At 54.3% G+C, this 8,074-nt stretch overlaps 1 pseudogene; it reads left to right on the plus strand.

The window, feature by feature from the left end:
• LOC123978180 overlaps window positions 1-7,558 on the plus strand; it is an 18,020-nt pseudogene extending 10,462 nt beyond the window's left edge.
• Window positions 7,559-8,074: the final 516 nt, after the last annotated feature.

Below are 8,074 nucleotides of genomic sequence, written 5' to 3' on the forward strand. Positions count from 1 at the left end.
CCCCCCCCCCCCCCCCCCCCCCCCCTGGCTGCACAGGGGATGCCGGAGGACGGCTACCAGAGGCTAACTCAGGCCGTTCTGCACCGACTACCGGGGACTGGCTAGCTACAGTAGCTAACGACTGATCTACCAAGGTGCGGTGCCGGACTTCTAAATCACCAAGCCTCGTCTCCATGTCTATAAACAAGCTATCAAAACTTTAGAACAACTATGAGATTGAACAGCAGTCACTAAAAGATGGAAAGAACTGTGAGTGCTTAGGCAAAATTACTGTAAAGAATAAGTGTTTAGCGGACAGTTGGCTGCTGTAATCTAACAAATGTAACTGTTATTTAGCGAGAGCAGCACAACACGGTACCAACACACAAGCACCGGAAACGGAAATGAGTCGACACGCTTACCACAGTACGTCAGCAGTACGTCAGATTAGTCATCTTATGTGAACAGGTTCACGGCTGTGTTGGGAAACCCTGGGTTGAATTACCGAGTTGATAACCAGCTTTGTGGTACCGCTTATCAGGTCGTGATTATTAGGGTTAGTTAAGCCAGATAACGTCTCGGGTTACATATGTAACCCTTGTTCCCTGAGAAGGGGAACAAGACACTGCGTCGGTGAGGACACTATAGGAACGCCTCTGGGCGTGGCAGGGCTGAAATCATGAATGAAACTACTCCAATCCTATTGGTGTTGCAAGAACGTTGCGTTGCGTGTGACGGCGTAATTGGAGGCGTATATAAGCACGCTGGCACACTGGACACATTAGCTCTTTGCTATGAAGCAAGGCACTCCAGGCGGGGCGAGATGTGGTGGACCGACGCAGTTACATACGTAACCCGAGACGTTCCCCTTCGAGGGAACTTGAACTGCGTCGGTGACGACACTATGGGAACAAGAATACCCACTATTACACACCGAAGCCTCCGCCTGCCCCCCCCCAGCGCGCAGGAACCTTAGGCACGACTAAGAGGAGAGCGCATGGGTGCCGGGTGCAGAAGGAAGGTCCAGACTGTAAAACCGGATGAAAGTGTGAGGAGTGGCCCAGCCAGCTGCCTCACACAAATCCTGGTGCGAAGCCCCTACCAGGAGGGCCCTAGAGGCCGCCATGCCTCGAGTAGAGTAGGCCCTTACGGCCATAGGTGAAGGTAACCCGTGTGTTTAGAAGCGGGGAGCCCAGCCTTGGGGGACCCGAAACACACCAGCAACTGGTCTGCTTACCTCCACCGGGAGGACCTCAGAGTGTAAATACTCAGTGCTCTGACCAGGCAGAGCAGATGAAGTCTCCCGTCCTCCGCCGTCACATGAGGTGGGGGATGAAACGCCTGCAGCACCGTAGACCCTGCCAACCTGGACGGAACATTAGGGACATAGCCCGGACAGGGATGCAGGATGGCTCTGACCCTCCCCGGGGCAAACTCCAGGCATTGAGGAGAAACCGAAAGTGCCTGGAGATCCCCCACCCTCCTCAGAGAGGTGATCGAGAAGAACGGCCATCTTAAGGGTCGGGTGCTTGGCCTCAGCCGACTCCAGGGGTTCGAAGGGGGCCTCAGCCAGCGCTTCGAGAACCACCACCAGGTCCCAAGTGGGAACCCTGGAATGAGTCACTGGTCTCATCCTCCGGGCTCCACGGAGGAAGCGCACGACCAGTGGAAGCCTCCACAGAGGCCCATCCCTCAGAGGGGCGTGGAACGCCGCCATGGCAGCCACATACACCTTGAGTGTGGATGGGGAAAGGCCAGCAGAGAAACGGTCCTGGAGGAACTCCAGTACCATAGTCACCGGGCAGGTAACTGGGTCCACCGCCTGTTCTCTACACCAGACATTCCACTTCAGGCCATACGTCCTTCTCGTGGACGGGGCTCTGGAGCTGAGCAGCGTCTCGACTGTTCCCGCCATCAGGCCCGCCTCCAGGAACTGGGCCCTCTCAGGGGCCAGACCCACAGTCTCCACAGGGGTCTCGCTCTGAGGGACAGCAGTCTCAGCCGGGACCACAGGAGGATCTGATATGCCAGTTTGTATAACGGGCGTGAGCGCAGACCCCCCTGTTGATTCAAATAGGCCACCACCGACGTGTTGTCGGTTCTGACAAGGACGTGGTGACCGCGGAGAGCGGGCAAAAAACTCCTCAGAGCTCTGAAAACCGCCAACATTTCCAGGCAATTTATGTGCCAAGAGAAATGATGCTCCTGCCAGGAGCCTCTCGCAAAGCGGGCGTCCATGAACGCGCCCCACCCCGCGAGTGAGGCGTCTGTCGAAATAATTGTCCGGCGACATGACGCTCCCAACACGGGACCCTGGGACAGGAACCAAGGCTTCCTCCATACTGAAGGGGAACGAAGGCACCTGCTCGTAACCTGTATCAGATGGAACGGATCTCCCCTCGGGGAGAATTCCTTGGATTTTAACCACCACTGCAGGGCTCTCATGTGCAGCAGGCCAGACGGGATTACGCTGGACGCTGCCGCCATGAGACCCAACACCCTCTGAAAGTGTTTCACAGTGATGGTGCGGCCTAGCTTCACTCTGGTCACCGAGGACAAAATGGACCCGACGTGTGACAGGTGGGCCCGGATCGTCGTCGAGTCCCACACCACCTCTAGGAACGTAGTCCGTTGGGCGGGCGGCAGCACGCTCTTGTTCGCATTGAGCCGCAGCCCCAAACGCTGAAGGTGGGCGAGGATGACATCTTGATGCCGAACCGCTAACTCCCGAGACTGAGCCAAGATGAGCCAGTCGTCGATGTAGTTTAATATGCGGATGCCCTGGAGCCTCAGCGGGGCCAGAGCTGCATCCATGCATTGGGTGAACGTGCGAGGAGAGAGTGCTAGGCCGAACGGAAGAACCCGATATGGTACGCCGCCCCCCCGAAGCCGAACCTCAGGAACTTCCTGTGAGATGGAGATGTGGAAATATGCGTCTCGTAGATCTATCGTGACAAACCAATCCTCGGATTGGATGTGACTGATGATGGCGGGGATGGTGAGCATCCTGAACCTGAATCTCCTCAGAGATTGGTTAAGGGACCGCAGATCTAAAATCGGACGCAGTCCTCCGTCCTTCTTGGGAACTATGAAGTACTGGCTGTAGAACCCGGACTCCCTGACTGGTGGGGAAATGAGTTCTATGGACCCTTTCTCCAGCAGAGAGCGAACTTCTTGTCCCAACACCTGGCTCTGCTCTGAGTGCACCGCAGTCCAGACCACCCCGTTGAACTTCTGCGGGGGTTGGCCCCGGAACTGCAGCCTGTAGCCATCCACTACGGTGCGCAGGACCCACAGGGAAATGTTTGCAAGGCTCCGCCATGCTTCTGCAAAATCCGCCAAGGGCCTATAGCCGCCATGAGGGAGGGGACCTCGGTCAGCCTCTCGCGGGTTTGTTGAGGGAGACTACGGGAAGCAATGCTTCGCTTCTGGCTCCGGTGGTAGGAGCTAGACGAGGGCTGAGCTCGTCTCTCTTCAGCCGTCGCCGTCCTGGACCCAGACCGGCAGGGGAGATATTGCTCAAACGCCTCTCCCTGCGTTTCAGCGTGCTGAAACCTGATGATGACAGCATCCACCGCCTCACCAAACAGGCCAGTAGGAGAGAGGGGCACATCCAGGAGAAAAGCCTTCTCCTTCCCCTGGATGCCCGAGAGGTTGAGCCACAGATGGCGCTCCGTAGCCACCAATGCTGCCATGGAGCAGCCAGTGCTTGGTAACACGGAGCGTTAAGTCCGTAGCTCTACGGAGCTCAGTCAGGTCCTCCTCAGAGGGACCTCCCCCTAGGTCATAGTCTTGCTGCCATGTAGGCCTTGCCCACCAAGGCGGATGTCGTCCGACACAGCTTGGTGGGGAGAGGCGACATCTGAAGGAACGAAGCGAGGGTGGGAGAGAGATAGCTCGCGAGCGCTTCCTCCCCCCAAGGCATCGTTCCGTAGCCGTGCTGCTTAGTTTCTGTCACGCTGCTGTAGTCCAGCAGAGAGGACACAGTCAGCCGTGCAGAGTAGCTTTTTTCTTTTTTTTTGTCAGTTCCATGATTTTACATAACTCATTGTGCAAATCAGGAAAGAACGCAGGGGTGGCGCTCGAGCTGCAGAAAAGCTCATAGAGGTTACTGCCGGCCTGCGGCTCCTGCCCCGCCTCTCATAGCTGGGTGCGGTCTGATGACGTCGGCACGGCTCCCGGAAGTTATCCTCCATGATGCTAAGCACGTCTAGCTCCTCAGAATCAGACTGTGCAAGCCTCTCCAAACTCATACCTCGGGCAGGAGAAGCCGAGAACGGACTCCTGAATGGGGAAGAGAGGAGGCAGAGTCAGCAGACGAGGAACGGGAAAAAGCCTCGGCAGTCCCAATGCCCTCGGAGATGTCGTGCTGGGTGCCCCATGACTGATGCCTCAGCGACCGCCGGGCGCGAGCCACGGGGAGAGCGCATCCAGCCGTCTTCGGAAAAAAAGAGCCGCATGGGACCTCAGCACCCTCAGGGGCAGGGCCTCGCAATGGCCGCAAGCAGCCCCCTCGAGAGCTGCCTGGGACACACTGCCTGAACTGCTCACCAGCCATCACCTCTTCTTCTCCTTCCAGGTAACTAGATCTTCTTGTGGTAGTCTCAAACATGCCAGAGTGCCTGCTGAATAGAAAAAAGCTAATGTGTCCGGTGTGCTTATATACGCCTCCAGTTACGCCGTCACACGCTACCATTCTAGCAACGCCAATAGGATTGGAGTAGTTTCATTCATGATTTCAGCCCTGCCACGCCCACAGGCGTTCCCATAGTGTCGTCACCGACGCAGTTCAAGTTCCCTCGAAGGGGAACTGAAAGATATCCTGGGTATGTTGAACTCGCTTCGTGGTAAAGGCCCCAGGTGTAACAAACTCTGAGCTTATCCCTGAGCTCTGGGTTGATCAAGCCTGAGGTGGGGAAACTCTGAGTTTTCGGTTCCAGAACAGCTGATCAGAATTAGTTCAATCAACTCTGAGTATGTTGAGCCTGATGGAAGCGCTTGCGTGGGGATGAAAAAAAGCCATCATCAGTGGAGCGCCGATACTACAATTTACCATGGCAACGGCTTCCATTTTAATTGGGTGGAGCTAGAAATATGAATGCTGCCAACGCGGACCATGATTGGCTCTAAAACGCAGGAGTGGAGGAAGGAGTCAGTATGCTAACATGAGTACTTTTTATACAGCGTTGCACACCATTTACCAGACTGGACTTTTCTTAATAAATGATAAAGTGCTGGAATTTTCCTACAGCCAATTACATTCATTTTAAATAGGAAGGCTATATTTAATAAGCTGTAACCTGAGGGGACAAAAAAAATCAGCTACCTCATTATGAAAATAGGTAGCCTATAAGACACAGTTGTGATTGTTAAGTCACAGTCACACCCAGTAGGTTAACCTATTAAATGGAAAATGTGTCTATAGGTTCAAATTAACTGTAAAGTTTTAGACGTCTATTTTACATTAAACATTTTGCTAATTTCGTATTTTATTAATGCTGTCAAAACACAGAATATATGCAGCTAATAATGAAAACCTCACTTAAAACTACGTTTAAGCCTGTTTGTTTGTAGTGCAACTACAATATGAAAGATTGGGCTACTGTTCATTGATCAGTTTTCTAGGTAACAGATTAGTTTAAACAGTGATTACTGCAGTAATGTAGCTCACAGTAGCCTAAGTGTTTTCAGTGCAACTGTCACAGTGTTATACCTAAAGACAGACATAGATTTTAATCTGGGCTGAGATAAATCCACGATGTGCGGACATCTGTCTTTACATCGAGATTGATCATAAAGCAGTCATGTTCAAGATCCTGTTTTGATGAAAAACTAGCCTATTCAACCAGGATTTTAAAGTTTTTAAAGATGTAAATGTGTTCAGATATGTGCTTTGATATCGACAGCATGAATGAAAACGGTGTGTCAGACAGCCACCTCAGGCTCCGTAGGAGGGGAGGAGTCAGAGAGAAACTGACGGTGCTATTTCGCCCTGTAAGGCTATCGCTATTGAGTTTATCCCTCCGCGCCACCCACAGCGGTGGGTGTCCCCTACAACGGTGAGACCTGGCCTTCGGCTCCCATTTTTCTTCAGCACTGAGCTGTCTAAAGAGCAGAAGATTTCCTGTCGGAAAAGAAGAGCGACGTCTTCTAGCAAGTCGGCCATCAGTACAGGTGTACGGTGTCACCCTCGACCTGTTGCTATCGGATGAGCAGGAATCCCCCAGCAGCTCCCCGCTATAGCCAAGTTATAATTTATAAAGCCAAGTGGCTAATCTGCAGCTTGAAACTCAAAGCAACAAGCAGTACACTCTGTTCACGATCAGAGGTCTCTTCACACACAACTCGCCACAGAAACTGTATGAGCCCACGACAGCGGACATTTCGCTTCATGTGGACAGAACACTGGTACACACCCGGTACAGATATTTTTCTGAAGAAGAAATCTGCCGGGCGGTGTGTGATGCTGTTGACATTACGCATATTCCCCCAGCAGTGCCCGGATGCGGGCTCGTGCATGACCACGGCATCACCGACGCAGTCCCTTCTCCTGCATCCAGAGGTGTGTCACAGGCTGTGTTGTGCGCTGTACATGTGTGATGTATGGCATCAAGTGTGTGCCAACACGTTACGCACGGCAGGCGACAGTGACGCTGGGGAGAATTGTGTTTCTTGTCCTCTTACTCCTCTAAGTGGTCGTGGTGTCTGGACCAGGGGACGGACCCGGTCGCCTGTCCGCTCCCATCGGCGCTTTCGTCCCTCCAGTTGCTCATGGACAGGGGGCTGGCGTTCAGTACAGTTAAAACCTACACTGCCGCCATCTCGTCCTGTCACGAGGGCTTTGGGGACAGGACTATGTTCTCCCATCCCCCAGTGAAGCGTTTCCTTAGGGGGGTGCAGAGGCGCAGGTTTTACGCGCGTTGACCCAAGCCCCGTTTGAGCCTTTGGAGACTGCGGACCTAAGGTTCCTTTCGGCTAAGGTCGCCTTGCTCCTGGCTCTGACATCGGTCAAGAGGGTCAGCGATCTGGCTGCCCTCTCTGTGGCTCCGTTGTGTCTCAGGATTCAGGGCGACAGCAGCTTGGCTGTTCTGCGCCCTAACCCAGCATTCATGCCTAAAAGCATTACGATCTCCTTTCAGTCACGGGTCATCACCCTCTCTGGCTTTTTTCCTCCCCCCATGGGTCGGTGGAGGACGCCACGTCCCACCTCCTCTGCCCAGTGCAAGCGCTGTCCTGTTAAGTGGCGCGCACGGCTGCCTGGCGCCGTTCGCAGCGTCTGTTTGTGCACTACAGGCAGCAGTCCGAGGGACTTCCCCTGTCACCACAGTGCCTGTCTCACTGACTATGCGATGCCATTTCCCAGACATACGTGTCTGCCGGTGAGTCTGCCCCGGATGGCATCAGAGCGCACTCCACGAGAGGCGTCTCCTCCTCAGTGGCGTTGCACGGTGGAATGACAGTGGACGACATCTGCACGGCGGCCTCCTGGTCGTCCCCATGCTCTTTCGTCCGTTTCTACCTGCGGGATGTCTCCCGTTTTTCTCTGATTCACTCAGTATTGACTATTTTGGCTGAGTGATTCTACTTGTGAGTGTGTGGTGCGCCCTCTCCCATGGGACAGTGTCGGGGAGCGGCAGCTGCGGGGCCCCCCACCCAGTTTCCCGACTTACGCATGGGTCGGCCCTCGGCCTCCCATGCTGCGCCATCGGTGCTCGCGCACACGGCCGCGGTCAGCGGGCTACTGGGTGGCTCATTATGGCTCTGGGCAGGTGAGTTGTGCTTGGTGGTACTGTATGGGTCAGTGAGGCGTTGACTCATCCTGCTTCGCCTCTAACCGAATAGCGATAGCCTTAGATGGCGAAGCCTATACGAAATAGAACGGGGGTTACGTACTGTAACCCAGATTCTATGAGTATAGGCACAGCCCTCTAAGTTGAAGGCCTTGGTTCTCAGTGCTGAAGAAAAGGCATTTGGGAGCCGAAGGCCAGGTCTCACTGTTGTGTGTGTATAAGGTGCGGATGTAGGAGAGGCCCACGCTGTGGGTGGGCATAGACTAAAATTCTCAGTGCCGCGCAGACGCGCGGAAGGGGTAATC

This window comes from Micropterus dolomieu, linkage group LG10 (genome assembly GCF_021292245.1).
Source record: "Micropterus dolomieu isolate WLL.071019.BEF.003 ecotype Adirondacks linkage group LG10, ASM2129224v1, whole genome shotgun sequence".
Classification (NCBI taxonomy): Eukaryota; Metazoa; Chordata; class Actinopteri; order Centrarchiformes; family Centrarchidae; genus Micropterus; species Micropterus dolomieu.